The 12,382-nt window shown below is 37.9% G+C and overlaps 1 long non-coding RNA gene across 2 annotated transcripts in view; it reads right to left on the bottom strand.

Moving 5' to 3' along the window:
* Window positions 1-11,621, bottom strand: part of LOC139134681 (uncharacterized) — a 37,938-nt gene extending 26,317 nt beyond the window's left edge. The window contains exon 1 of one of the 2 annotated variants that reach the window (XR_011552835.1): window positions 11,352-11,621. This is a non-coding gene — a long non-coding RNA (uncharacterized lncRNA). Of the gene's footprint in view, window positions 1-3,569; window positions 4,001-11,351 lie in introns of those variants that run through there. The other variant, XR_011552836.1, reaches the window with a different exon arrangement.
* Window positions 11,622-12,382: the final 761 nt, after the last annotated feature.

Here is a 12,382-nt window from a genome sequence, read left to right as displayed (position 1 = left end):
GTCATTGTGCCATGTTTAATTTGAAACTAGTTGAGGCATGTTGACTTACTCTTAGTCAGTGGGCTTAATTATGCAGTATTTCTCTGCAATTCAAGATATCATGGGAAATGAACATGTTTATGTTTTTATGAGTGTGACTGCATAAGTTGTTCAGCAGTCTGGTATACACAATCACTCATGGATAAGCCATGGGTGATTGTGTATGCCAGACAAACCTGTAAAGCTTGCCGACTTTGATGAATTATATTCATGCTGACTAAAACCATGACTTTGTTGATTGTGTAATACATGTGTTGAACAGTAACCACTTGAATTTTCCAAAATCTATATTTCCACTTTGTCTAAATAGTGTCATTTGCTTTCCATGTGTGCCTACATCTGCCTTGCAAATGTAGTTGCACATTGACAAGCCACGAATGCCACAGTGACATCAGCTAAAAATAGCATCAATGATATGACACTGTGCTCCTCAGTGCATTTAGTGGTAGGGATGCAAGGAGAGAGGTTTGGGGAATGTTGCTGAGAAAGATGCAAAGAAAGGGTTGAAATGTGAAACTGTAATAAAACCTATTGTTTTTTAGCAGTGAGCGTCCAGCTTGGTAAACATGCCATCTTGTACATGAAGGCAAAAACAAATTTTCACATGTCTACCAAACTTGGAATTTGCATAGATCAACATAGATCATCCAAATTGATTTATCTGCAAGATTTTGTATGTTCCTTGCTACAAAATTCTGACCCAATTGAATTATAACAGGAAAACAAGCACGCATGATTGGACAGTGTGGACTGTGTATTGCATGCACTACATTTGCCGTGATGATGGATTGCCAGACGACCACACTGCATCAAAGAACTGTAGTTTAAAACGAAAATATAATTCTAAACAAACTTTCTTCGTGTCATTGATAGCCTTGATTTTCTTTGGATATTGAATGGATACATTTATTAAAGACGTCACTTTAGCTTGTCATTGATGGTGAAATGATTTTTTGCAGAAACTTGATCAGTCCAGCCAAGTACACATGCTTACTCATAACAGCTAGCTGGACTGTGATGATCACAACATTGTTTTGTGATATTCCGATACAAAATTAAAATAATTTTATTAATATGTCGCATTGACTTAAAGTTGCAAGTTTCCTTGGGTGTTGAAACATGTTAGCATAGTGTGTTACAAATCAACACACTAACAGCAATGTTCATGTAAGAACAACCTGCTTGATTTCCATGGACTTTCTGGTCCGCCCATCACACTGGTATGTCTGTTTCCCTCTAGTTTCTGAAATTCTTAGTAAAGTTACAAATTCAGTCTCAAAAGTTTTGAGTAAATTTCAAAATTGATTGTATTAATCAAATTGTCAGATATCAACCAATTCCTTTTGTATGCCAATACAGCTCATCTCAGAACCGGACATACTTATATACACACAAGAGTTGGCAACACCCTGACAATTAAATAATCTTCAACAGCACTGATTTACATTTACAACTTATTCTATGTGAAGTAATTCTTCAATTGCAGATACTATGACAGAAGAGTTCAGCACTGCCAAGATATGAGTATAGCACACTGAATTTTGAACCAGAGTTATGAAAATGACTGAACCTTGTCACAATAAGTTTCTTTTATTAAATCAATCGTTTCATTTTTCTAAGATTGTAGAGACTAAGGGTTAAGGGTATTAGTAACTTTAAACCAGGAAAAAATACCAATAAGTGGAAAGGATCAAAAGAAATCAACTTATTTATTTCTTTACATATTACAAAACCAGAAAGTAACACATAATTCTAATTTAAGTGATTTAAGGCTAGTTTTACAAGCTTACTTGTCAATGTTTGATGATGGAAAGAAACAAAAAACCACGAATAAACCTCAAAAGCAACAAAATTCCAAGCATAACATTACACGATGGTTCAGAATGTTCATTTACAAAGTTCACTTAATATGTACTTGAAAACGATAGTATTTAGACAGCTGTACCGCGGCTACTTACTAAAAGTCTGTTGAAAAAGAGTACTAAATATCGTTGTTTTTCAGGTCAACAAGTGATTGGATTAGAAACATGAGTCATGAAACAGTAAAACAACAACTGATAAATAAGTAACTTTTCTCAAGAGTAACTTGAAACGCCTCGCCTGAAAGAAAATTTCATCCGGTTTCACGGAAACTGACTGCGTATTCGAGCGCCACAGCAATGAACGGTTGGGAATTTTAACATTGATTGTTCACTTTTTAGCTGCATGATTCAGCCTGCCAAAATATTTTTATTTTGTAGATAAATAATTGAATTTCTTACTTTTTTATTTCGTTTGTTAATGAAAAGTCATTTTAATATTTTTAGATGCTTTAAAAATTTCAAAACCCGCTAATAGGCAACCATTCGGCCAAAATGCAAATGAAAAACAGGAAAACCAAAATCGAACTATGGGCTATTTCTGTATGAATACTCTCAGTCTCTTTACCCTTACGCTTATTACTCTCGCCGATGCACGATTTTTGCATCAAATTTTTTCACTCATTTTCGTTGGTACGACTTTGAAACTCCAGGAAGCGATTGAGAAGAAAGGGTTACCTTGAATTATTGAGGTTTTTGCTGATAATTTGCCAAATTAAATGAGAAAAAACACTACGCAAATTTCCACACGCTTACACACTGAGTGTTTCAAGAGGCCGGCCTTTCATGTTGTACAACATGTGATTATGGAGGAAGTAGGAGACTGAGGTTTCTTGCACGGTCGCGCCGATGAAATGGGAAGCTGAAATTTTTGCTCGTAATTTTACAAACGAAATCGTAAATCCACTCAAAACTTCGTATTTTTTTGACATATTTGAAACCCATGAGGAACGTAATTCATTCTCCCCTGCACAGTAAAAAGGAGATCGAAACGACATGCATGTCAGGACCAAACTCACGCAAGATGTCCGTCAACATCCACCAATCTCGTAATTTACAATGACAGAACAAAAACACTTTGATCGAGCATGGACGTTCTAACGTAAATGCATCATTGTCTATCGCATTTTCATGTAAGCCAATACACTCACACGTACACTCCAAGTTCAATTATTATGTCAATTCAACACGATCTGGTATTTTCGCTGATAGTGTGTGTGCAGCGTGAATGGTACGCTAGTCGTTAGATAACACTTATCACGTGGTGTGACAAAATAGTTTTACGGAAGTTGTGATCACGTGGTGTGACAAAATAGTTTTACGGCAGTTGTGATCACGTGGTTTGACAAAATAGCTTTACAGAAGTTGTTGACCGAAATGACGTCAATTTTGCCTCTCCCAACTCTATAAGCTTCCTCAGTTACGTAACTTTGTCGCTAAAAACTGAATCCAATGATGAACTGTTATAGATGTTACAATGCCCATGAGAATCCATTTATGCAGCAAGGTTATAAACGTACACAACATCCGTAAGTCAGCGAGGGTTTGAATTAGTCAAGATGACCTATATCAATAATAAAACACTGACAACCTGATAATGCACTCACAATGCAATGATGGAACAATTTCAATAATTTGATAACTAGAAAACACTTGTGTTTGCATGCTTACCTAGAAACAATTCTGACAAGTTTTCTTTATATATGAAAGTTGGCTCTTCAATTTTCTCCACTTAAGAAAATTGGTATGAAGTGGGTCTCTGTCAATGATGTAATTAAAGTCCTTTGTGCAAATTTCCTTGTTTACAAGTTCAGGAGAATCACTCTGAGATTGTTCTTCTGATGAATCAAACTGGGTGGTTCTGATGAAGAATCAAACTGGGGTGGTTCCGATGTTGAGATAAACTGGGGTGGTTCCGATGTTGAATCAAACTGGGGTGGTTCTGATGTTGAATCAAACTGGGGTGGTTCTGATGTTGAATCAAACTGGGGTGGTTCTGATGTTGAATCAAACTGGGGTGGTTCCAATGTTGAAGTAGACTGCAAATTTCCTGGTGACTTTCCAAGTCTTCTCTTTCTTTGTCTCCTAAGCTTAATGCGTCTCTTCACTGATTATTTGTTTCTTTTTCTCATACCTAAAAATTATTGTCATTAGATTTGTGGGGAATATGCAAATTTAATTTCATTATTCACATTAACATTTAGTCCTGTATCCCTTTTCCTGCCAGACAGTATCAATTCCCCATCAGCAAAGTCAGTGAAAAAGTGGCATTGCTCAGCCAAAACATTAAGTATTTCATCAACATGGCTTGGTATTTCAGGGATGTAGAAATTTTTTGTCACAGCAGGAAAATTATGGCTGATAGCTGGAAATGTCCGTAATGCGACCGTGAAGAGGTCGTGGGTGTCCCCCTCCCATGGTGCGGATTTTTTTTTATTCTGAAGTCTCCAGAATGGCTCTCCTGGACCCATTTTAAGAATTTTTGGTCAAATCTTGCACACTTTTACATCATGTATGATGTAACAAGGTTGGACAGTCAGGCGATCTCTCTTCAGGTATTTTTATTTGTGAACATTTAACATTTATGATTTGTATATTCTCATTTTTTCAATGTACCATAAACTGGTAACTTCGTCAAAGCCCAATTTTCTGTTCAATAGACACAGGTGAAAAACTTGAAATTTACTTGTCGAATTGTTCCCATATTTTTCGTACATCGGAATTGAAGAACAGCAGCTTTTGCTGCACAAATAGAAATTATGGAGTCTGATTTTTCGCTCACTGTTGCCATCGAATACATTGCTAAACACAGCTAGGATTTCTTTCTCACCGTCGCTCTGAGATAACACGTACTGTACATTGTTGTTTGATTCACAACCCGATGAATTGACATTTCTAGTAGTGAAACTTTCACTTGTTTCACCAGTTTCACTTAAACATGGTTCACATTCAGTTGTTTCAATAATACTGGAACATATTGGCTGGCATTGCACAGCCATGTGGGAATTCGACTCGGTTGTTTTGGTTGCAATTTCCGGAGTAGGACTTGCACTGACACACTGCTAAAGTGCTGGCAGGTTCATCGGCAGATTTTTCACCGAGAGTTTGTTTGACCTGTTTATCAGAGAATTACTTGATACTTGGCTGTTCATCGCCCGAACATTTACGTTCTGGGTGCAATCTCCGCAAAGTTGACATAGGCTTGTCATGCACATACAACTGGGTGACTGTACCTAGTCACAGCCAGGCATGTGACCTGAAAAGCCATCATCTTGCCATGTAAAAACCAGTATGTAGAATTTCATGTATTACAGCCAGGCATGTGACCTGAAAAGCCATCATCACGCCATGTAAAAACCAGTATTTAGAATTTCATGTATTAGAGCCAGGCATGTGACCTCAAAAGCCGTCATCACGCCATGTAAAAACCAGTATTTAGAATTTCATGTATTAGAGCCAGGCATGTGACCTCAAAAGCCGTCATCACGCCATGTAAAAAACAGTATTTACAATTTCATGTATTAGAGCCAGGCATGTGACCTCAAAAGCCGTCATTACGCCATGTAAAAACCAGTATTTACAATTTCATGTATTAGAGCCAGGCATGTGACCTCAAAAGCCGTCATCACGCCATGTAAAAACCTGTATTTACAATTTCATGTATTAGAGCCAGGCATGTGACCTCAAAAGCCGTCATCACGCCATGTAAAAACCAGTATTACAATTTCATGTATTAGAGCCAGGCATGTGACCTCAAAAGCCGTCATCACGCCATGTAAAAACCAGTATTTACAATTTCATGTATTAGAGCCAGGCATGGGACCTCAAAAGCCGTCATCATGCCATGTAAAAACCAGTATTTACAATTTCATGTATTAGAGCCAGGCATGTGACCTCAAAAGCCGTCATCACGCCATGTAAAAACCAGTATTTACAATTTCATGTATTAGAGCCAGGCATGTGACCTCAAAAGCCGTCATCACGCCATGTAAAAACCAGTATTTACAATTTCATGTATTAGAGCCAGGCATGTGACCTCAAAAGCCGTCATCACGCCATGTAAAAACCAGTATTTACAATTTCATGTATTAGAGCCAGGCATGTGACCTCAAAAGCCGTCATCACGCCATGTAAAAGCAGTATTTACAATTTCATGTATTAGAGCCAGGCATGTGACCTCAAAAGCCGTCATCACGCCATGTAAAAACCGTATTTGCATAAAATATGCAGGATTTTGCGTTAACGGAAACACTGACAATCCGAAACGTCATTATGATTGAAGTCAAAATTCTGCTTTCAGTCACTTCATGGGTATTGCACTTAGGCACAAGTACAGTTGTATCAAAAACATACAAACAAACACATGGAAAATTTGTATCATTTGCCGACACCTGTCATCGTTCACGGCAGGTCCCATACAGTCGAGTTTTTTCATGTCGTCTACACTGCTGAAGATTACATGTATAAGATCATGATAGAAATGCTTTACCATAAGTTTCTTGTTGATGAGCTTAAGTATCTGGGTGGTGAATTGCATCGTTTACTGTAAATGAGCCACAAAAATCCAACTGCACTGAAAATACTCGCAACACGCAAGTTGAAGGTTTAAGTGTGGCACCGGTCTAACTCTATGCTCTAACTCTATATTCTCAGTTGTTCATACTCGATCGAGTTTGAAATCGAACGCTGGCTTGGCACGAGTATTTTGACCCGATTTTGGCGGCCTCATAACTTTCACGCAGGGATGAGGTTTGTTTCAAAACATGAAAACACATCCATTTTACACATTCCAGCCTACGTTTTACATCTACCGTCATTTTAAGGTAAAAAAAATCTTCAAAATTGTGAAAACCGGTGTTGACATCGTAATATTTAAATTGTTCGCTTTAAAAGTGCTCCACAAACCCTCTTTTGAAGTGGAATGGCCCAATAGTGGAATAATATCAAAAAGTGATACGGTTGTCATCACTCCTTATAGCAACCAACTTTTTTAAGTTACAGCCAGGAGGAAGCAAGGTCAATTTCAGTTGATTTCGTCGCTAATTTTAGAGTGTCCGTAGGAAAACAGTCATAACCAAAGCATGTGTATGCATGATAAAGTGCACAACTCGTCAAAATACGGACACATCACTCGAATACGATGCGGTATTGTCCAAACTTCGTGTAATAACCCCTAAATATTATCATTGTTGAAAACTGCATTCAGGTCCGGACTAGTATTCATTTGTCAACAAACACAATGATTATAAATAACACATGTATAGTCAGCGTGTTCATTTTTAGCCGGATACCGGCCAAATTGACCGGCTTCTTCCTTATTTTGGCTGGCTACTTTTCAGCACTGTTTCGCTCTCTAGCCCGAAATTCTACTTTTGATAACAATATTTCGATTTTTTTGGTGGTCTTGCAAGCCGGAAATAATATTTAAGAAGTGCCGATGTGGTTATATGTAGTCTAGCAAAAATTTATGCGGTGAATTTGTTGCTATCACTTTATAGTACCGTGATCAGCGAACGTGTTGTGATATCATGTACTATAGTATCGCGATCAGCGAACTGGGAATCACTCTCGAGGTCAACCCTTCCTTCCTGATCACAGCCCGAATTATTCCGACGTTCACATCGGGTATAGCCAAACATTGGACTAACATACAAGTACATACAAGTACGAATAGCCAACCATTTCCAAATGAAGCTGATGTTGTTTCGCTCAAACGCGGAAGAGAAAGTCGACACTTGAGAGCTTTGATTTTCTGCGTAACAAGAATAGGGCCTTGTCTGATGGGTTTGGTAGGTTTTTGATCAAATCTATAGCGATCAAAAGTTACTGAGTCTCATTTTTCATACTTTTGAAACGCCCTGTCAATCCATCCATGGTCGATGACGATGTCAATATTCAACCATGGAGGTAGAAGGTCGATCACAGTGTCAAATTTCAGGTTGACCGATATCGCATTGTGTGTACTGTGTTACAATCGACTGCCGGTGGTTTGTACACATAGGGTCACTAAGGGAGTTGTACAGGTTCGCGTTCAGTGTCGTTAGTTTGGGATTTTAACAAACATGAACACTGAAATTTAGCTCTCTTTTTCAATAATATTCAACATCACCAAAAAATCAATAATCAGCTGGTGGATTCATTTTATTGTGAAATTTAATAGTACAGTGAATTGAAATCACAGAAAATTGTGTTCCTATAATAAGATGTATTTCAAAATGTTTGTTCAAGTCATGAGCTAAATATAATTCTACACAACAGTCTGGTGAAATTTTGCTATTATCCTTGCCAACAGAATGCAGTTGACAGGCCCGAGTGATATCAAATTAATTTTTCTGACTTTTTTTTTAAACTTTATCCCACGAAAACATGTTGTAATTGATTGTGATAATGATTATTCTGTATGCTGAAATGGTTTTTCATACTGTACAAGAATGCATGAAATTACTCCATAATGTCTTAAAAGTTTACAAATTTCTTGCACACCCCCTCCCTGAAACCCTTCACATGTGTGTATGTTGAAATAGCCTTTTATGCATAAAATTACTCAGAAATGTCTTCAAATTAAAAAATCCTTAACACCTTAACACATGCTGAAATGGTCTTCAAACAGTACAAGAATGCATGCAATTACTCCAAAATGTCTTCAAATTTTAAAAATTTCTTGCACACAGGGAGGGGAACCCCCTCCCTGAAACCCTCCCCTGTGTGTATGTTGTCTCATACACTGTATAAAAATGTGTATGTTGCAGGGTTAGCGGTAGGATTTTCAAGTTAGTAGCCACACTTACTCAGTGTGGCTAATTTGGTCCTAATTTTATTAGCCACACACAACTTTCATTAGCCACACATACTAAATGCTGGTAGAAACATGCTTCAGTCTTGAAGTTTTTGATGTGATACATTCATAAATGCATACACATATACATACATATATATATATATATATATATATATATATATATATATATATATATATATATATATATGAGATACATGAGATTGTACATTTCTTTTTTCACTGCAAAGGCTACACAGACAGTGGACATGATCTTTAAGTAAAGTAAACATTTGTAAAAACACATTCAGAGACACACAAGACCTTATAAACATTTTTCAAGAACAGACAAATAATCATTATGTGATTTGGGAAAATTGTTTGAACTCAGACGAAAATAAAAATGAAAAAGAGTAAAATATTGATGAACATGTTACATCCTCATCTATATATACTCTTTTGTTGTTGATTTTGCAAAACCTGTATTGCACTTTATGATCAAGATCCCCAATTGGGATAGGATTTCAATAAAGGCTTACTTCACTTTACTTTACATGCCTACCCTAGTTAAAACCCCATACAGAAAGGTGATGAGCGTATTGTAGATCATTACAGTTAGTAAAATTACTTTTCCAATCAGAAAAACTGTTAAAAAGAGACATTGAAGTTCCCGCTACAGCATCGTTAGGAAAATGGCACGTTTTGCCAGTACCTTCATGAATCTGTGTCCCTCCGCACCCCCGTTACCTAAATAGAATAGTCCCACTCTGCACATCCGCCATTGTTATTCTCACTCAAGGCCACGATGCTACGTTGGTTTTCCTTCTCTAAATATGCAATTTCATTTGTTTGAAGCTATTATCCTTTCATCAGTGAAGAGTTTTTACCGGTGACTATTACAACTTTCACTGCTATGTCGTTGTTTTCACAAGATGTAGACCGTTTGATATTGCAATGTCGATCGCGACTTGCATTTATGTGCACTCAATGCACATGCCATGCAAGTTACTTTACGGTTCACACTATGCTGTTGATCGACAGCATACACGACGTCTTTGTTTCACGTTTACTTTTTCAAGTTATGATTAATGTGGAAATTTCACTAAAATGTCGCTGATCCAGGGATTTGTTATCAGTTTGATTTGATACTGCGATATGAAATACTGTGACAATAAAGCTCGGAATCGTCGCTGAGTTTTGCTGCTTTTGGCTATGGTTGTCTATCTTAGTATCAACTAGCCCTGCGTACGATGCTGTGTGTTCCGCTACAGCTAATAGCCCCGTGAGCGGGGCTATTAGCTGTAGCGGAACACACAGCATCGTACGCAGGGCTAAGTATCAACGTGATCGGAATGCCAGTTCATGGAGATCGAGATCGCGAGAATGTAATTGTAACTGTTTTCTGTATTTTGTCTTCCTTTACAATTTCAAGTAAGTGCTTTAAATAAAGAGCTTTTATGTTGTCTTTAGCATATCAGTGGAAAAGCATTAAGATTTGGACTGATTAGTTTTATCAATTTCGACTATAGAAATAAGCTGTCGCCATGCTTTTCAGATCGTGGCGATTGCCGATGGGTTTTTGTTCGCCACAAACAAGTTTTAGTCGCATTTTGCGACTGTGGCGACCTCTACCGCGAACCCTGTACAGTTGTCTCATACACTGTATAAAATGCATAAAATTGCTCAGAAATGTCTTCAAATTAAAAAAATACTTAACACACCCCTCCCTCCCCCCCAGTGCCCAGGGAACCTGGTTGCACACGGAAGCTAACCGCCTACTTTTCTAAACTTTCCGCCTACTTCAAAAATTTTGAGAACCCTGATAGTGTGTGTTGACAAGCAAATTACTTGACACTTCAGCATGACATAGGGTTTGGGGCAAGAAACTGTAGTTGATACAAAGAACTTGAATACTGACAAAATAGCCAAAAGTTACAGCTAATTTCCCTTTAAGAATCAAACACAGTATTTGTGTAGAGGACATTATTTGATCAACAATGAAAACACATCCATAAAAATACGACAGTGCCATTTTAAAATCACATCGAAAAGCAGCAAGGACTCTGTCAATTATGAAATCACACACGCACAAAATTGATTTTCTATAAAACGCATGTGCCTTCAACAAAGTCACTGACAGGCTTTGAATCCCTTGCGCGCGGAAAAGTGCCATTTAAACACCAGACTTCTTTTAACTTAGCCAAGAGGTATTCTTGATAATCATTGTGTGACAAAGTGATTTTGTATGCGAAATGGCTTTGTACATGTACGGTACATCCGGTACCAATGGTAGATAAGTCAACTGATGCAATGATTTGAAAGATGGAGCAGCCGTCTCGTGTCTACCACTTTCATTTCACAGGTCACGTGCTACGGTACTTCTTGAACGCCTTTATAAATTTCGACTTTTTCATGATATCTCTTATTTGCCTATTCAACATGTTTCCGTGTATCAAGATCATATCAGCTGAATCATGCATTAGTGAACGGTTGACATGCCAGCAGCAGAGTTGGCAGTGGTTGAATTGGCGCGAAAAAAGCACGCATCTATTATCATATTCGTATGAAAACCATCACTAGCAAAGGCTCAAGTCACTTGGACTTGCATGTAGCAGAAGTGTAAAATTATTTAACAGTATCTTCGGACGATGTTGTCACAATAATGCACGGCTACTTACCTACTAAGTGCGTAGTACGGCTCGCCCCAGTACTCTGGTACCTTCATCAATCAGCTGAGCGATCGCGACCGTGCCATGCACCCGTTCTTGACTCAACATTCACGTCGTCAGCGAGGTGGCGGCGGCGGAAGTATCAATTTTTTGCGTCATCAAAGGTCATCGATCACGCAGACATGTGGTGACCCCAAAAATTGACAAACCGCCGCGCCAGCGACCATACCAGTAGACTACATCATGTTCGTAGTCTCGATCTCAGCTGAAACTTGCATTGTGCGCAGTACGCGGCGCAACTGTTTGCACGGCTCGCTGGAACTTGGAAGTGTCATTTGCATAAATACATATTCAAATTCTTGCGCGCCTCAGCAGCAGCCCGAGCCGTATATATCCCCATGACACAAAACAATTCACATGATTAAATATTACGTCTGAAATACGAGATATGCATTATCAAAACTAATTTCATTGTCACCATGACACATATCTGAGTGAATAATAATAATAATAATAATAATAATAATAACAACAACAAAAACTCACAATGTAAAATTTCTCAATATTGTTAGCAAATCCCCTGTTTGTAAGTTTTGCCAGTAATTTATTGTGTGACAAGCGAGCATTCCGAGCACAGATTCGTTTATTTGATCATTTAAGACAGAAAACGAGCAACCCCGGCCTCATGCCCCAGGGTGCAGAAGCCGACCAAGCCAAGAGCTGACCTTTTGTTGAATTACCAGCCTAACCCAACCGTGTATATATTTGTAACAATGTTACAATAATACAGCAGGCAGCGCATATACCTCTTGCGGCCTTTGTCATGTAAATAGATTTATCTTAGAGTAGACTGCAGGGGATCAGGCTGGCATGACCTTGAAAACAAACTTCGGTTGACTATTTGTAAGACATAAAATTATTAATAGGTATCAGAAAGTGGTTTCTGATATACTGGAATAATGTTGAATTGTGTCAGAATATTTATTTTCTAGGAAGAAACGACGCATATTTTAAAAATAATGGTGATGGACATATTGTAG

Source organism: Ptychodera flava, chromosome 6 (assembly GCF_041260155.1).
Source record: "Ptychodera flava strain L36383 chromosome 6, AS_Pfla_20210202, whole genome shotgun sequence".
Classification (NCBI taxonomy): Eukaryota; Metazoa; Hemichordata; class Enteropneusta; family Ptychoderidae; genus Ptychodera; species Ptychodera flava.
Note: the sequence above shows the minus strand (reverse complement) of the source record. Positions and strands in the feature narration are given on the sequence as shown.